Genomic DNA, 9,278 nt, shown 5'->3' with positions numbered 1-9,278 from the left:
GGGGTACGCGCCCTGCATTTACCACAATATAAATCCATACTCTTTTTATATATTTTCTATATGGAAATCACTGACTGTTCTGCAACAAGGAAACGAAAAGCAGTTAAGCATCACGCAGTGCTACCAAATTCTACTTGTATGATTATTATAGGTCCATCTGGAAGTGGTAAGACGCAGTTGTTACTTAATTTAATGATGAAGTGGATGAAGTGGGATAGGTTGTATTTGGTAGCACCTTCAGTTGATGATCAACGATGCTACGATGTAATAAAGGATTTTAATGAAAGCGCAAAATCGTTACATGAGAACGGAGACGATGTTGTTGAATTTATCACTGATATTAATGAAGCGCCGAGTGTTGATTCCATTGATGGATTTATTAATAATTTAGTTGTTTACGATGATGTAATGTTGGATAAACAATCAAATCCAGCTAGGATATTTTTCAGAGCTAGACACAAAAACACAGATGTGATTTATGTAACCCAGCAGTATACACAAATTCCTAAAGTGATCAGAGATAACTGTAATTTGTTATCGGTGTTTAACGGAGTTGATACTCACACGTCACGAAATATTCATCAGACCTGGTGTAGGGTGATATAGATTATAATCTTTTTAAAAATTTCTTTAGTCGGGCTCAGTTAACCCCACATGGATTTATAACAATAAACTTACACGATCCTCGAGCACGATACCGAGTCGGCCTTGATACAAGTTTTGGATGATAGCAGCAGAGAGGGCGCGGATCCAAATTGGCACCGACACCATCGCGTATTTTCCTTCGGGACGGTGCAAAGAAAAAAACTTATCAGCGATAACCGGGTAAGCCAATTTGTCATCGACCAATTAGAGCCTGTTCTCCCTCTCTGCTGCTAAGCAGAATAATGACTTAGAAGTCTTAGATAAACTGTTAATATATTAAGATATTTTAATTACCGTTGGTTCGTCATTTCACTTAGTTTCTTTTTCTATTCCATGCTAATTTCCATACTCCACTGCGTGAATGTATGGCAGTACAGGTTAGTGTATAAGTAGGTAACCCTGTTTGCAGTGCACTACTTTCTTCCTTAAAACGATAATTCATGTTTAAATCATGAGTGTGTCTTATAATGATTTAATAAATGTGAATAAAAATAGAAACTGAAAAAGAAAACATTCAACTTATCAATTTTTATATGTGATTATGAACTAGAAGAAAAATCGTATAACTACATTTTTGTAGAGGACACAGTCGCAGGGATGTGAGGTAACCATTCACTCGGTCAATACACAGTTACCAGGAGCATATCGTAACTCCATTTAAAGTGCAAATATGCTTTCCATTCGTTTCTATAATTTTTCTTTTAAGTCACTGTTACAGTCCTGTAAACAAAATCGTCTGGGATTGGGTCATATTAAACCAAAGACACTAAAAGCAATGTCGAGGATGAGATGTTGCTATGATGTATAATACCAAAGCAGACCAAAGCCAGACGAATAATCCAACTACTGCATGTTATACATCAATTAGAACAACCAGTGAAATTTTCACAAAACCCGATTTCTGATATACGTCGATGGATTGAGTCAGCACTTCGGGAGAAAATAAATAGATTAAAGCTCTGTAAACAACACACTTTGATGTAATTGCTTGCACGTGTTCAGCAAGAGAAAGATTTCAAGTGAGTTCATGCTTTATCTCTCTCCCATTTTACAGGCTGATATAATAGTTATGTCGACATTAATATTTGATTTGGCACACTTTGTTTTTCTTGACTTGTTTCATTTGCCTTTGTCAACGCTCACACCACCGTCCAGTAACCCACCAAAATTGGGGCAATTTCCTTTCATTTCACTTCGTAATTTGCCAAGGCCCTTGCCTGAAGTTTAATTGCATTGCAATAACATCCAAAGCGGTGACCCAGTTTATGACTACTGCTGTAGTACATTCGGTGTATTTTTCAATCACTATTTACAGGGCAGAGCATTTTCATGTTTTAGTATGTATTTTATAGGATTATCTCCCTTCGACCACAAAACGAATCTTCATCTCTTCCTTTGTATTATATCATTTACACATCTTGGATATTCTAAGATAATTTTCATGTATTTGTATTATATGATTCATACAGCTTGAATATTCAAAGAAAATGTACATTATTATGTCATATTTACTTTTGCTTTAAATGTTATTGTACACCTGCTTCCTATTTTGAGGTTGGTCATTTTGCGTGCGTCGGATATTTAAGGTTTCGTCATGACCCCTTTTCTTAAATCCTACGTTATACTTGAAAGGCACCATTAAAACCTTAGTTATTTTTGTGTTTTATTTCTCTTTTTTCCACAATCTACCTGATATCAAAGTGTGCATTACCTTTTGTCTTTTGTGAGCTGTGTAATTAAGTATATCTCTCAATGATCGCTGAAAATTTCCACTTGTTGTTCTTTAAGACACACTGAAGTTCAATGTCAGTACTAGTTTTCTTTATGTCAGCTCTGAGAAAGTTGGGTTGTTAATGATAGCATATGAAAATAAATTCTGTTTTCCATTTTCTCACAATGAAAATCTTTGCCGATTCAGAATCTAACAGTATATTATCATGTCCAGTTGTATTATTATTATATTTCAGTGAAGGTTCAATTTCGCATAAAGATTTTTTGTTGAAAATATTTTAAGCGGTTCTGCTAGGTTTCATAACATTGCAGTGATAAGTGTTATGTATATTTGATTTAATTTAGTTGTCAGTTTGTAAATATAATTTTTTTTATTTCGTTGCATGTTAGATGAATGTAATTTTGTTTACTGGAATTCGACATTTTCCAGAACTTAGGTTGATCTGAATCTTTTGTCGTAAACACATAAACCTGATTTGGTTCCCGACCTTGATTCAGAAACCAGTGAGTAAAGTAGACAACTTTCTATTTTTTTCTTATTCTTAGAGTAAAATGATTACTTTTGTCAATGTCATACTGGGAATACGTGACTTTTGATGTAAACAACCTCTATTTTAAAATTCTGGTTTTACCCGAATCGCACAGTAGTCATCTTTAATACCGATGTTTATAGAGAATTTAGTCAGTTTGGGTTTTAAACACTTGTCAATGTGTTCATTTTGTTGTTACCGGTTTGGAGTTACATTTTAAGTTTTATTCAAATTATTTGGAATCGAAAATATTAATTATTTTCCTGGAAATATTTGAGTGCTCATATAGAATTCCTGGACGAAGACATTTCTTTAAATTTTATTCGGAACTCAAACACCGGAATATTATTTTATGTGGTTCACAAAGAACTGTAAACACATCAGCGCTATACTGACTACAGTATACGTTTTCTCTCGACACCCTTTGAACGATGTGACTTTTCATATATTCGTATGAAAATGATTGTTTTCCATATAATTTCTGAAAAGGTTTCCATTTAAACAAAACATAAAACTCGCAGAAGAATAGATAATGCGAGCAGTCTATAATAAATAACTTTTTCTCATGTACCTAAAATATTTTAAATGATTTTATGTATGTTTATGATCATAAATAATGTCTGTAAAGTTTAGAAAAACTGCTCTCCGATGACGTCATTGTATACATTATTACAGGTTACTGTGTGTAACCATACCTGATTTACCAGTGATATTCAAGACGTCTCAGAATGTTCATATAACGGACACGTGATGGTCTCCTGCTTTTGCAACTATGCAGTGTGTTCCGCAAGGTTGGTTTATCACTTCACAACTATACGGCGTATTCTGCAATATCACACACAGATAGGTTTATCACTTCACAACTATACGGCGTATTCTGCAATATCACGCACAGATTGATTTATCACTTCACAACTATGCACTGTATTCCGCAATATAACTAGTTGGTTTATCACTTCACTACAGTTTTTTACACAAGAGACATGTTAGAACCATCAGCTATAATATGGAACATTTTTTGTTGTACCTGTGGTTCATTTTAAAGTGATAGACATACTAGTTATGACGGAATCTTTTACAAGGAAGAGCAAACACAAATCGCCGAGACTGATTTGCCGCAGCACCAACGCCCTCACGCAATAGTCTTAGAAGCCGACTGTCTAGAACTTTCAGCTCTTGAACCAACAACTTCACTCAATACAGTCTTGGAATGCACTTTCTAAAGCTTTCAGCTCTTGAACCAACGCTTTCACGCTATAGTCTTAGAAGCCGACTCTGTAGAGCTTTCAGCTCTTGAACCAACATCTTCACGCAATACAGTGTTAGAAGCTAGCTCTCTTCAGAGCTTTCAGTTCTTGAACCAACAACTTCACGCAATACAATCTTAGAAGCCGTCTCTCTAGAGCTTTCAGCTCTTGAACCAACGCCTTCACGCAATACAATCGTAAACTGCACTCTCTAGAGCTTTCAGCTCTTGAACCAACGCCGTCACACACGCAGTACAATCATAGAAGCCGACTCTCTACAGAATTCAGCTCTTGAACCAACACCTTCACGCAATATAATCGTAGAAGCCGACTCTCTAGAGCCTTCAGCTCTTCAACCAACGCCTTTACGCAATACAATCTTAGACGCTAGCTCTCTCAGGAGATTTCAGCGCTTGAATTAACACGTTCACACACCTCAATCTTAGAACCCGGCTCCCTAGAGCTTTCATCTCTTGAACCAACGTCTTCACACAATATAATTTTAGAAGCCGCCTCTCTAGAGCTTTCATCTCTTGAACCAACGCCTTCACGCAATACAATCTTAAAAGCTGACTCACTAGAGCGTTCAGCTCTTGAACCAACACCTTCACGCAATGCAATCTTAGAAGCCGACCCTCTAGAACTTTCAGCTCTTGAACCGACGGTTTCACGCACTACAATCTTATAATGTACTGTCTAGCGTTTAAGCTTTTGAACCAACACCTTCACGCAATACAATCTAAGAAGCCGACTCCCGAGAGCTTTCAGCTCTGGAACCAACGCCTTCACGCAACACAGTCTTTGAAGCCGACTCTGTAGAGCTTTAACCTCTTGAACCAACGCCTTCATGCAATACAATCTTAAACTGCACTCTCTAGAGCTTTCAGCTCTTGAACCAACGCCTTCACACACGCAATACAATCATAGAAGCCGACTCTCTATAGCATTCAACTCTTGAACCAACGCCGTCACGCAATACAATCTTAGAATCCGACTCTCTGGAGCTTTCAGCTCTTGAACCAACACATTCACGCAATACAATCTCAAAAGTCGACTATCCAGAGCTTTCCGCTGTTGAGTCTATAACTTCACGCATTACAATCTTAGAAGCTAGCTCTTTCCGAGCTGTCAGCTCTTGAACCAACACCTTCACGCAATACAATCTTAGAATGCATCCATCTAGAGCTTTCATCTCTTGTACCAATGTAGTAAATAAATACATTCTTAGAAACTAGCTCTCTCCAGAGCTTTTAGCTCTTGAACCAACGCCTCAATGCAATACAATCTTAGAAGCTAATTCTCTCCAGAGCTTTCAGCTCTTGAACCAATACCTTTATGCAATACAATCTTAGAATGCACTCTCTAGAGATTTTAGCACTTGAACAAACTCCTTCACTCAATACAGTCGTACAAGTCGACTCGCTACAGCATTCAGATCTTGAACCAAGGCCTTCACTCAATACAACCTTTGAAGCTAGCTCTCTCCAGAGCTTTCACTTGTTGAACCAATACCTTCATGCAAACAATCTTAGAATGCACTCTCTAGATATTTTAGTTCTTGAACCAACTCCTTCACTCAATACAATCGTACAAGCCGACTCTCTACAGCATTCAACACTTGAACCAAGGCATTCAGGTAATACAATCTTAGAAGCTAGCTCTCTCCAGAGGTTTCGGATCTTGAATCAATACCTTCATGCAATACAATCTTAGAATGCACTCTCTAGAACTTTTAGCTCTTAAACCAACGCCTTTACTCATTATAATCGTAGAAGCCTATTCTGTACAGTATTCAGTTCTTGAACTAAGACCTTCACTCAGTATTACTCAATACAATATTAGAAGCCTACTCCCTAGAGCTTTCAGTTCTTGAACCAATGCCTCCACGCCATACAATCTTAGAAGCTAGCTCTCTCCATAGCTTTAAAATCTTGATCCAAAGCCTTCACGCAATACATTCCTAGAAGCCAATACTCTCTAGAGCTTTCAGTTCTTGAACCAACGCCTTCACGCAATACAAACTTAGAAGCCGTCTCTCTAGAACTTTCAGCACTTAAAACAACTCCTTCGCGCAATACAATCTCAGAGGTCGACTATCTAGAGCTTTTAGTTTTTGAGTCTACAACTTCACGCATTACAATCTTAAAAGCTAGCTCTTTCCAGAGCTTTTAGCTCTTGAACCAACACCTTCACGCAATACAATCTTAGAATGTATCAATCTAGAGCTTTCATCTCTTGAACCATCTCCTTCACTCAATACAATCGTACAAGCCGACTCTCTACAGCATTCAGCACTTGAACCAAGGCCTTCACACAATACAATCTTAGAAGCTAGTTCTCTCCAGAGTTTTCGGCTCTTGAACCAATACCTTCATACAATACAATCTTAGAATGCACTCTCTAGCGCTTTTAGCTCTTATACCAACGCCTTCACTCAATACAATCGTACTAGCCGACTCTATACAGCATTCAGCTCTTGAACCAAGGCCTTCACTCAATACAATATTAGAAGCCGACTCTCTAGAACTTTCAGTTCTTGAACCAATGCCTCCACGCCATACAATCTTAGAAGCTAGCTCCCTCCATAGCTTTCAACTCTTGATCCAAAGCCTTCAAGCTTTGATCCAAAGCGTTCACGCAGTAGAACCCTAGAAGCTAGCTCTATTCAGAGCTTTCAGCTCTTTAACCAACGCCTTCTTACAATATAATCTTAGAAGCCGTATCTCTAGAGCTTTCAGCACTTGAAACAACTCCTTTACGCAATACAATCTCAGGAGTCGACTCTCTAGAGCTTTTAGCTTTTGAGTCTACAACTTCACAGATTACAGTCTTAGAAGCTAGCTCCCTCCAGAGCTTTTAGCTCTTGATCCAACGCCTTCACGTAATACAATCTTAGAAGCTAGCTCTCTGCAGAGCTTTCAGCTCTTGAACCAATACCTTCATGCAATTCCATCTAGGAATGCACTCTCTAGAGCTTTTCAGTTCTTGAACCAACACCTTCACGCTATACAGTCGTACAAGCCGACTTTCTACAACATTCAGCTCTTGAACCAAGGCCTTCACTCAATGCAATCTTATAAGCCGACTCTCTAGAGTTTTCAGTTCTTGAACCAACGCCTTCACGCAATACAATCTTATAAGCTAGCTCTCTCCAGAGCTTTTGCTCTTGATCCAAAGCATTCACGCAATACAATCTTAGAAACCGACTCTCTAGAGTTTTCAGTTCTTGAACCAATACCTTCAAGCAATACAATCTTAGAAGCCGTCTCTCTAGAGTTTTCAGCTCGTGAACCAACGTCTTCACGCAATACAATCTTAGAAGCCGAATCTCTAGAGCTTTCAGCTTTCTAACAAGCTTCTTCACGCAATAAAATCTTAGAAGCTAGCTCTCTGCAGAGCTTACAGCTCCTGAACCAACACCTTCACGCAATACAATCTTAGAATGCTCTCTCTAGAGCTTTCAGCTGTTGAACCAACGCCTTCAAGTACTACAATCTTAGAAGCCGACTCTCTAGAGCTTTCAGATCATGAACCAATAGCTTGACGCAACACAATCTTAGAAGCTAGCTCTCTTCAGACCTTTCAGCTCTTGAAACAACGCCTTCACGCAATACTATCTTAGACGCCGACTCTCTAGAGTTTTCGGCTCTTGAACCAACGCCTTCACGCAGTACAGTCTTAGAAACCGACTCTCAACAGCCTTTAGCTCTTGAACCACATTGTTAGAGTAAAGAAAATAAACAGCAAAATAAATGTAACATACTTGTACACCCCACCCCATCCCCGTTCCAAAAAGAAAGAACAAAACAAAGGAAAGCAAACAAACACAACACCGGTAAAATCGAGTTAACTGACCCGCAGTAGCAACAATAACAACAATACATTAGTTCTCTCAAATGGCTGTGCGAGAGTAAAAGGTTAGAAATATATTGTCACAAAGACAAAACATTAACATTAAGGTGTGCTTGAACAGTATCTCACAGATTAGGCTATGTTCAGTTGCGTTAGATATTTGAATTCATCATGTACACTTTTAGATACTACTTTTTAAAAACTCGAAAACCTGATTGCGACTTATACACATTTCAAACTTTTCAGCAATATCGTAAATCAATTCCTGAGCATTAATTGTTTGTACCAGTTTCAAACAACGATTGCATGGACAGACTTTTTTCGTTGAAGTATTCTTTTAAATGATACACTGATGGGACATTTCAGTTTATGATGTTCACAGATATCACATCTTAATATATGGTGTGAGGATTATACATAAGTGACTGACTTTAAATATTTTCTTTTCAGGATTAAGTTGTGTTAGGAAATATTCCAGCGGCCATGATGAAAGCGCAGCAAAAAAGAAGCCGAGAAAAATGGAGCGAGAGTAGCTCATGTAAAAGATTTCTGTAAAATCCGCACTCAACACAAATTTGCTCATTGCAAAAATATTATAAATGCCCTGAATAATATATTTTGTTTGTTTATATAAACCATTCTACTGAATATTAGGAAGACTTTTGCGATACAATCAGCTCGACGCAGTTAGCACAGCATTGCACTAACCTCAAAGATTCTTCTTAACTTTGTTGTATTCTTTAGTGTCTCGTCAAAAAACATTCTACAAAACTGAATATTTAATTCAAAATGCCATAATAATCCCACTTACTCTTTGCAGAAAATATTATGCAGTTATCAATAATTAATCAGTTATAAAAAGTCAGGTAATATTATTTCGCATTTGAGTCTTATTACAATCGATTCCGATTGATCGTATTGCTTGCATTTGCGGTACCGAGGTAAAACACTGCCTTCCTACAGCAGAAACAATTCAGTCTGACACCATATAGTATGTTATCGAAACTGTCCAAAATAAATAAACTGCATTGAAGAATCGTCACTAGATGCAGCGAAAGACTGCACGCTATTCCTGATTATGTCAGTCATAATTGCAAGTAACAAAATGTTTTACGAAAAAAAATATTAGGAGTGTATTACGTTTTTGAGGAATATAATGTGTCATGATGATTATCGTTGTCTTGTTGTGGACAGCAAGTGTATATAACATTTTATGTTCTCTCTTTCTTCAACCTGTCCTACGGCTTAGAACCCTTTGCATTTGAGAAAAAAG

The 9,278-nt window shown here is 37.6% G+C and overlaps 1 long non-coding RNA gene across 2 annotated transcripts; it reads left to right on the top strand.

Moving 5' to 3' along the window:
* Positions 1–446: 446 nt before the first annotated feature.
* Positions 447–8,644, top strand: LOC149799075 (uncharacterized). 2 transcript variants are annotated; one of them, XR_016420865.1, is made up of 3 exons: positions 447–825; positions 3,582–3,697; positions 8,456–8,644. It is a non-coding gene; the product is annotated as an uncharacterized LOC149799075 (long non-coding RNA). The 2 variants fall into 2 exon arrangements; XR_016420864.1 differs by lacking the exon at positions 447–825 and adding an exon at positions 1,572–1,664.
* The last annotated feature ends 634 nt before the right edge of the window (positions 8,645–9,278 follow it).

This window comes from Sinohyriopsis cumingii, chromosome 5 (assembly GCF_028554795.1).
Source record: "Sinohyriopsis cumingii isolate HCF-2022 chromosome 5, ASM2855479v2, whole genome shotgun sequence".
NCBI lineage: Eukaryota > Metazoa > Mollusca > Bivalvia > Unionida > Unionidae > Sinohyriopsis > Sinohyriopsis cumingii.
Note: the sequence above shows the minus strand (reverse complement) of the source record. Positions and strands in the feature narration are given on the sequence as shown.